Source organism: Pseudochaenichthys georgianus, chromosome 24, assembly GCF_902827115.2.
Source record: "Pseudochaenichthys georgianus chromosome 24, fPseGeo1.2, whole genome shotgun sequence".
NCBI lineage: Eukaryota > Metazoa > Chordata > Actinopteri > Perciformes > Channichthyidae > Pseudochaenichthys > Pseudochaenichthys georgianus.
The window spans coordinates 23,134,385-23,143,006 of record NC_047526.1 but is presented as its reverse complement, the minus strand read 5'-3'; positions in this window follow the sequence as shown (position 1 = coordinate 23,143,006).

The following is an 8,622-nucleotide window of genomic DNA, read 5'->3' as shown; positions in this document are numbered from 1 at the left end:
CTTCTCCAACACACACGAACGCGCATATGACCAATGAGGGCACGAGATACATTTGTGCACAGATGGAAGGCTGACAGGCAGGTAGGCCATCCAGTTATTTTAGCCGGGCCGGCTAAAATGATTGGTCGTGCTTTTTACAGTACTCTTTTTTTGTCAAAGCACTTAAGATATTCATTGCTATCGGGATGTTAAGAGCATTCCATGGAATATAACAAAAAGTGTATCTCGAGCCGGTTTCTCAAACTTACCTACCCCACCTTTAATTTACATTTTTCTTACTATGTTCAATCTGAATTTACCTTAAAATAAAAAAATTATATTGATTCTGACTTTTCTACATTCAACTCACAGGTTTATCATTGCTTTGAGAAAAAAGATTATTAATTTACCCCTTTTAGAAGTGAAGTTATAGTCATTTGTTCTGGGAATGTCATTTTCGAGCCTGAGACCTGGAAAACAGGCTTGGGGCTTAACAGGTTAAATCTCTGAAACAAAACGAATGACCATTTGTCCTAAAAAGTTTAAATATACTTCACCTTGATCAGCTCAACAAATGCTACTATATGCATCAGTATTAATCAAGTAGTGATATCACTCACCTGGGTACTCAACTGCTGAAAGATTACTTTTTAACGTTTTTATATTTAAAATGTTATTTTGTATCAAGAAAGTGTAAAATAGTATTTTTACATTGTTGTACCTGTACTTGTACCTAAGTATCTGAATACTTCTCCCACCATGGCCTATTTGTCTGCACACACACAAAGAACCAAGGTGCATGTGTTATAGTTTGTGTGTGTCTTTGTGTGTGTACAAAGCCAAAGGGAAGGATCCGTCTGGTCAGAGGCAAGATTAAGAGGACACGCCAAGGACTCCCATGATGCAATACAGGCCAGAGCCCTTAAAGCGTCACCCGGGCCTGCAGGCTGAATTGACCCCTGAACCCTTCCTGCAACTTCCTGGACCTCCATCTCTCTTTCTCTGCAGTCTTTTCCCACCTCTCCCTCTCTCCTCAAACGCACCTCCCCTCAGTCCTCGCACCCAGCGCTTTCTCACTGAGGCTCCAGCGATCGGGCAGCAGCCAAATGGCCTGCCCTCTGCTTCATATTGCTGTTGGTCAGGTTTTGTTTTTGTCTTTGACGGTTTGACTTTCCTTCACAAAGCCCAGGAGGACTCCCTATTGCCTAGGGACGGACACACACACACACACTTGCGCCAAGCTGAAGAGTTCCGCTCTGAGACCCCAAGCTTCTGTCAGACTCATGATGTCATTATGAAGAGACACAATGCCTCTTCATTATCGCCCCTGTACACACACACACACACACACACACACACACACACACACACACACACACACACACACACACACACACACACACACACACACACACACACACACACACACACAGACCCTTAACACAGCACAGACACACACCCACGAGCTCCATGGTCATCAGGAGCAGTGCATGCATGGTAGGTACAGGTAAAGGTGGAAAAATGAATGGATGATCAGTGGATTAATGTACAGTTTTTTTTTATTCTCACATATTATATGATGTTTTGACTCAAAATCGTTAGTACAATGAAACGTCTGCATATTGCTCTTTCCTTACAATTTGTATTAAAATACAAATAGGAAAAATGTTGTCCATTCTGCCCTTTGCATCTATTTTATGTTAAGAGGTAAATGTGGTTTTGTAGTGCAACAAGCAGTAGCAGCTGGTGTCCAGTGTCCTCCTTAGGGAAGGGATCATGACAAAACAGTAGTGTAAGCTGAAGTAGTGGACCAAAACCCAATACACAACCACCACACAGCATAAATGTGTTCTTTTGTCATGTAACAGAACATCTAAGAAAGAAAGAAGTTTGATTATAAAATTGTGCAAATAAATACAAATATTCCTACTAAGTATCTTCAGGTTCTCTAAAAAGGGCAACAATCGTAACCAAGTTATCAAAAATGTGATGTACAGTGTATCTCCCCAAAAATGTTCATCCAGATTAAAGGTTTTATTAAATCTCTTCTTGGCCTGCCTTTAATTAACTGCTGTAATACTACTTGTCACTGACCCTGTGCCTTGGGCTGTCTCACGCCTTAATCTGATCAGATAATACAAAGCAGCTCTGCCTCCTACCTCTGCTCCTCCACTGCACTGAACATAAATGAAGCTGTGCGGTAACTGCAAGACATCTCACGTGCAGGCAGTAAATATCAGTGTCTGTAAACACAAACACAAAATTAATCCCAAATTGGCTTTAAGGGTTTAGGCATATTACAAGCAGGTCATTGACCTGCAGTGTGCAAGAGCACCACACTCCCTTCATTTGCAGAGGGCTTCATTAGCCACATGGCTTCGTACTGTGATCCGCTTTTCCGCCTTAAGACAGAACTACCGGGTCTCCGAGAGGTCAATGGAAACATAGACCCATGAGGTTATATAAAGCCACCCTACAGGTTTTATGGTTAGCATGTATGACCTTTGACCCTCGAATTATAATTGTGAAAATATATTTTATGAGAGCCTCAGATGATACTGTAGAGTCAGTGAGATCACGTTGTAAAGAATCAGATGGTAAAACAATTATGCTACACAGAGATAATGAAAAAAGTGTAAGAGTAAAAAAATCAGCAACTGAATGCAACCTCCAAATTAAATCTAAATCAAGATTCAGGTTCTGTTGAAATAACATGTAGCCTAATTGTTTCAGTGATAGTTTATTTATTTCCTTAGTTCAGGGGTTCAACGTTTGCTGATAAACAGAGGTGGAACTAACCAAGCAAAGACGTTTTTTGTAGCCAACTCAAAGACAACTTTGAGTTGGGGGCTCGGGGCACAGCTGGCGGCGGCGGCCAATAATCTAGGCGTTACCACTAGTTTCCCCCAGGTCCGTCTGCGCGGCGCGTAACCCCCAGTTTCCACTGGGTCCGTCTGCGCCGCGGTTTTGGTCCGACCTCCTCTAGCGCCACCCACCGGACGCGTCCCAGAAGCGTTTCAGAAGCGTAGCGTCGTGCGTGCAGGCTCACAGTTTTGTTATTGATTCGGGCATCCTGGACATTTGTACTTCTACAAGAAAGTAAGTAGGCTACGTAGTTAAATGTTTTATTTTTGTGTCTGTTTAAATTGTGTTTATTGAATGGCTCTGTACTGTACCTACAAGTATTAATTAACTTTAAAACATTAATATGTAGTTGTTACCTTCCACTCCACAAACTGCAGCGACTACAACCAGGCCTTGTCCTTTCTGATGTTGTCCTTGTAGTAAGCATTGGTTACATCATATAAAATAGTGTGTTTTTCCACTTCCATGATGAAAACCTCGTCGTCCATTGTGCGTATCGTAGTGGAGGTGTTGTGATGATGAAGGAGGGGGGTCTGCTAAATTAGTATATGTGGGGGATGGGCCTTGCCCGGATGCTCACCTTTCCACTTCCTGAGAGGGGGGGCTGCCGGCCCGAATTTACATTACGGCTGCGCCGCGGCAAAAATAGGGTTCATCCTAATTTTAGAGAAGCGCTGCGCCGAGCCGCTTCTGGGACGCGTCTGAGCCGTAACGCGGCGCGTGTGGTGGAATAGCACCCATTGACTAGAGTGGCCGCGATCCTTACGACCGCCGCGGCGCAGCGCGGCGCAGCGCGGCGCAGCGCGGCGCAGACGGACCCGGTGGAAACTGGGGGTAAGGTAATGTCAGACAGGAAGTGGAACGTTGACAGCATCCGGCCCACCCCCCAAATAAACTAATTTACAGACCCCCCTTCACATCACTACATCGTCTCCACAACGACACGCACAATGGACGACGACGTTTTTATATTGGAAGTGGAAAAACACTTGATTTGATATGATACAACGAATCTTTTTTATAAGGACAACACCAACGTTCTCCTTCGGTTTACAGGCACTGTGTGTAAATTATATAGAATAATTATGATGATGAATGCATTTGTTTACCACTAACATACAGCAACCCATCTTTGATTCATGTTGTTTTTAACTGGACTATTACAATTATTATTAATTATGTCTGTAGTCTACAACACAACAAAATAGGAAATAACAACAATAAACACGATTTAAACAGACACAAAAATAAACCATTTAACTACGTAGCCTACTTACTTTCTCGTAGAAGTACAAATGTCCAGGAAATATGCCCAAATCAACAAGAACTGCAAGCCGGCATGCACGACGCTCCGCTTCCGTAATGCTTCTGAAACGCTCGTGAAACGCGCCCGGTAGGGTATGACGCCGGAGGAGGCCGGACCAAAACCGCGGCGCAGCCGTAACGCGCCGCAGCCGTAACGCGCCGCAGACGGACCCGGTGGAAACTAGGGGTAAGCGTGTGTGAGTGTGCCTTATCCAAGCTGTGGCCCCGACTTCTCCACGGTTACAACCGGATGTTAGCCAAAAGCCGGTCAGGGGCAGTATGATGGGTCGATGTTGTTGGATGACAGGACGTTTATACATCGGGGCTCCACCCACTGTACCCATAGAGTCCAGTAGAGGGCGGAGCCTCGGTGATATATAACGGGGGGTTACTTATTGTAACCCTAGGTATATACGCACAGACGGAGCCCTCTACCTGGGGGCCCTGTCTTTCCTATGCCTAGGCTACGTTTATGCAACTCAGTAGGTGAATGCACACATAGTATGATAGAGAGTAGTACCCATAGAGTCCAGTAGAGGGCTCCGCCTGTGCTTATATAACTAGTTTTATTACATGGCTTAGTTGAATACTCGATTCTGATTGGTCAATTCGGAACACGTGACACGTTGTTAATACCGAACAGACAGACCGCTGTCAAGGACTTATTGACCGTTGTTAAGGACGCTCACATCTTCAGAAAGAAGTCCGGTCGATTGAACTGTATACAGTTGGGCCGAAAAGCAAACTGCATGCAGTTTGCTTTTGGAACTGGGACAAGAAAAACTGCGGAGAAGTAACGGGGCAGAAACCCTCCTTTTTACGCAGCGGTCCAGACATAGACATCAAACGGCGACACATATTCACTTGCCAGTTACTTTGTCATTAGGGCAGGGATATCTAGATACTTTCCAATGTTTGACATCATGAATTGTGCTACTTTTAAAGCAAGGAGCGATGTTTTCAAATCTGTAATCAAAAAGCTCCTCAAAAACGCAAGCAGGTCCTACCGTTGGCTTTTCAAACTGACAAGAGACGCTCTAACTGTTTTTCAAATGTAACAGTTTGAAAACACTTTGTTGTTTCAGTTACTTTGGCATCAGGGCAGGGATATCGAGATACTTTCCAAGGTTTGACATCATGAATTGTGCTACTTTTAAAGCAAGCAGCGATGTTTTCAAATCTGTAATCAGAAAGCTCCTCAAAAACGCTATCGAAGCAGTTCCTGCCGTTGCTCCGTTAGTTCAAACAGTAACAACGGACTATTTTTCTTCGCGGATGCATGTCAATTTAAATCAATACATACAACTATTTTTTAAATCAATACAATCATTTTCTAAATCCATAAAAGCATTTCAATTAATATTGGGAGTCATAACGTTACTTTGTTGAGAATGTGGCCATGTAATAAGCGGGATAATGTGCAGCGACTTGGTCATTATGGGGAAAAGAACACCTTCATGCCGATCTAGATCCCTCCGCTTCGCGTCGGGCTCCTGATCAGCCTGTCGGTGTTCTTTTCCCCATAATGACTGCGTCGCAGCACATTATCCCTTACATAATATGTAACCCCGTTATGAGGAAGGTAGGAAAATGATATTGCTATGGAAGAAATGGCTGTGTGGTGTGATGTGTAAGCCTTTGCCTTGACATACATTAAGTTTGCCTACTGTATTTTGTAACTTAAATGTGTTATTTACGTAAATAGGTCTACCATAAATCATCATAAGGGCTTACAATTTCCCTTTCCCTTTTTAAAACGTACTGTCACTTAAAATACATTTTAACTGACATTTGTGTCAGTGCTAGAGTAAAGATGTAGTAACAGTATGAGTAGCCTTCATAGTCTTTCCAACGCTGTTGTTTCAGATTGAACATAAATGTCAGTTTTTGTATAGAGAATACATTTATTTTTGAACATTGATTGTGTAAAAGAAGCATTGGGAGGAAAATACAAAAAGTGCTTTCACTGCATTGAAACATATATATTTGTTTTGTGCAACATCTGTGAGTAGAAGTCTAGAAGCTCTCTTTAGCTTGACATCTTTGAACATGTCTAATTGTGTTGATTTGAGTGATACTAGTTCAAGTATAGGCCTACAATTAAAGTTTAGTTAGTTTAGTCAATTTATTGAACATGTCAGAAACAAAAAAATATAACAATAATATATATATATATATTCTCTTTTTTTCCACTCAGATTAATAATTATAACAAAGTACCAAAAAAACAAATATTAACAAACAAAAAAAATAAAAAAATAATAATTTTCAGATAGTCTCGGTTCATGTTCAACAGGGGCAAGAAGAAGCTTAAAAAAACGTTTCTGGTCCTACCCCCTCTAACATATATTTTTCTTATAAAAACATTAGGTCATCGTCATCAGCGATGCGTTATGACACTAAACTAAAGAAGAGCAAAGAAAACAGAGAGAGAGAGAGAGAGAGAGAGAGAGAGAGAGAGAGAGAGAGAGAGAGAGAGAGAGAGAGAGAGAGAGAGAGAGAGAGAGAGAGAGAGAGAGAGAGAGTACAGCTTGAATGGCTTCTAACCTTGAGAGATATCTCAACTCCCTTCAGGTCAACTTACCCAAGGTGCCTTGCTTTATAAAGCGTTCTCCGTGTACCTCGATTTGAAGTACCAGTAATTATTTTCTGCTCTGAGCGTTGTTCTACCTCACCTTCCACGCCACATTGCATTTAGGGGTCTCTTTATATAACCAACATGCCTGCGTGTGAGTCATGATACGAGAGGCTCAGATGGTAAAGGAGTCCCAACCGGTGCCCAAAAGACGTGTCACTAGTAATACCTCCCCCGCAGACCTGAGGTGTCTCCTTTCATTGTGCTGTGGGCCCCTGTGATCCGTGTGGAAAGGCGGAGCGCCAGGGCCCAGGCATGCCGTTAGCATCTCACTAACATAGCATTAGCTCCACGGTCATCTCAGTGGGCCTGCGCTGTCTCAACTGTTTCCTCATGCTCCGCTACACACACCTTCTGTGGCTCACACCGCTTGTTAGCTGCAGACTCCCTCTGTCATAAGACCAACCATCCCCTTCTCCCCTCCCCCTGACTGTGTCTCCTTCCAGGCCTTTATCCTCCCTATTTTTCTCCCTCTTTCTCTGGAGGCCTCAACAGGAGCTCCTGTGAGGGCCACACCACATACAAACACACTGAAACATCACAAGGTTGCAGCTCAGGGGCAAAGGCATTTTGACTATCCTGCTAAGAAAAGAGAGATAAGGAGAAATTACACAGAGTGCCATCAGATCACTTTTCTTCTCCTTGTGTCGGGTTGTGGGGTTGGCTGCGGGCGACCTGGAGGGGACTGTGATGCTTGTTAAGGAGACGTTCCTGGGAATGCAGCTTGAACGCTGTGCTGGAAGCAAGAATCCACTCGCTAATCTGTCTGTTCCTCCGAGGCGTATGTCTTCCTGGCGACGACACACACACACACGCACGCACGTACGCACGCACGCAAACACACACACACACACACACACACACACACACACACACACACACACACACACACACACACACACACACACACACACACACCTAACATTTACAGTCCCAGCCAGACGACATCTCCCTCACCCTCAGGGGAGAGAGCAAAGGAAGAGGTTCAGAGAGAAAGAGGGGAAGGCTGGGGAAAAAAGGGAAGCAGATTAGGGAGGTAGATGACATGTCACACATCCTGACAGGGGGTCATTAGACAGAAACGAGGGGAGAATGGACGGGTGTCAGCGGGGAAACGGTGGGGGCAGATGAGATTATGGAGAAAAGGGAAATTAGCCGAAGCAGGGGAGGTGAAGAAGCGTTAGATTCAAAGTGTTGAGTGGGGAAGGGGGAGACAAGAGTTAGTTTTTTTCATAAGCAATGAGCAGACGCCACAGAGTTAGCTGGACTTCATGATATAATTTCTGAGGTTGAAGCGTGAAGCGGGAGAAAGGGGGTTGAAAGGATGGGGTTAGCAGGGCGTAGATCAGTGTTCTTGAGGGAGTGTGGAGGATCCTTGGAGTCCTGGCACCTTATGGCATGGCCTGCAGTCAAACAGATGCTGCAGGCCTTGCCAGCCTTGAGCAGGGCACAGATGAGACCATTTAGAAGCAAAGGAGAGACGTGCCTTGTCTTACCGAGCAGTGCAGGAGCATGTGTGTGTGTGTGTGTGTGTGTGTGTGTGTGTGTGTGTGTGTGTGTGTGTGTGTGTGTGTGTGTGTGTGTGTGTGTGTGTGTGTGTGTGTGTGTGTGTGTGTGTGTGTGGACCTGTCTCTCAAAGAAAAGAGAGCGTGAGTTGTTTGTTGAAGTTATGCTAATGCCCATCAGTTGTCTTCAGTTGATTGTACATTTAATGGGTTTTCAGATCGTGAGGCCTAGACAGTCAGCTGCTAACAGAAAGTGTGTTAGCACAGGTTTCTGTTGAGCTAACAAACTGTGTTAAAACCAGCTCACTTTTAGGTTAATGCACATTCAGGCAGC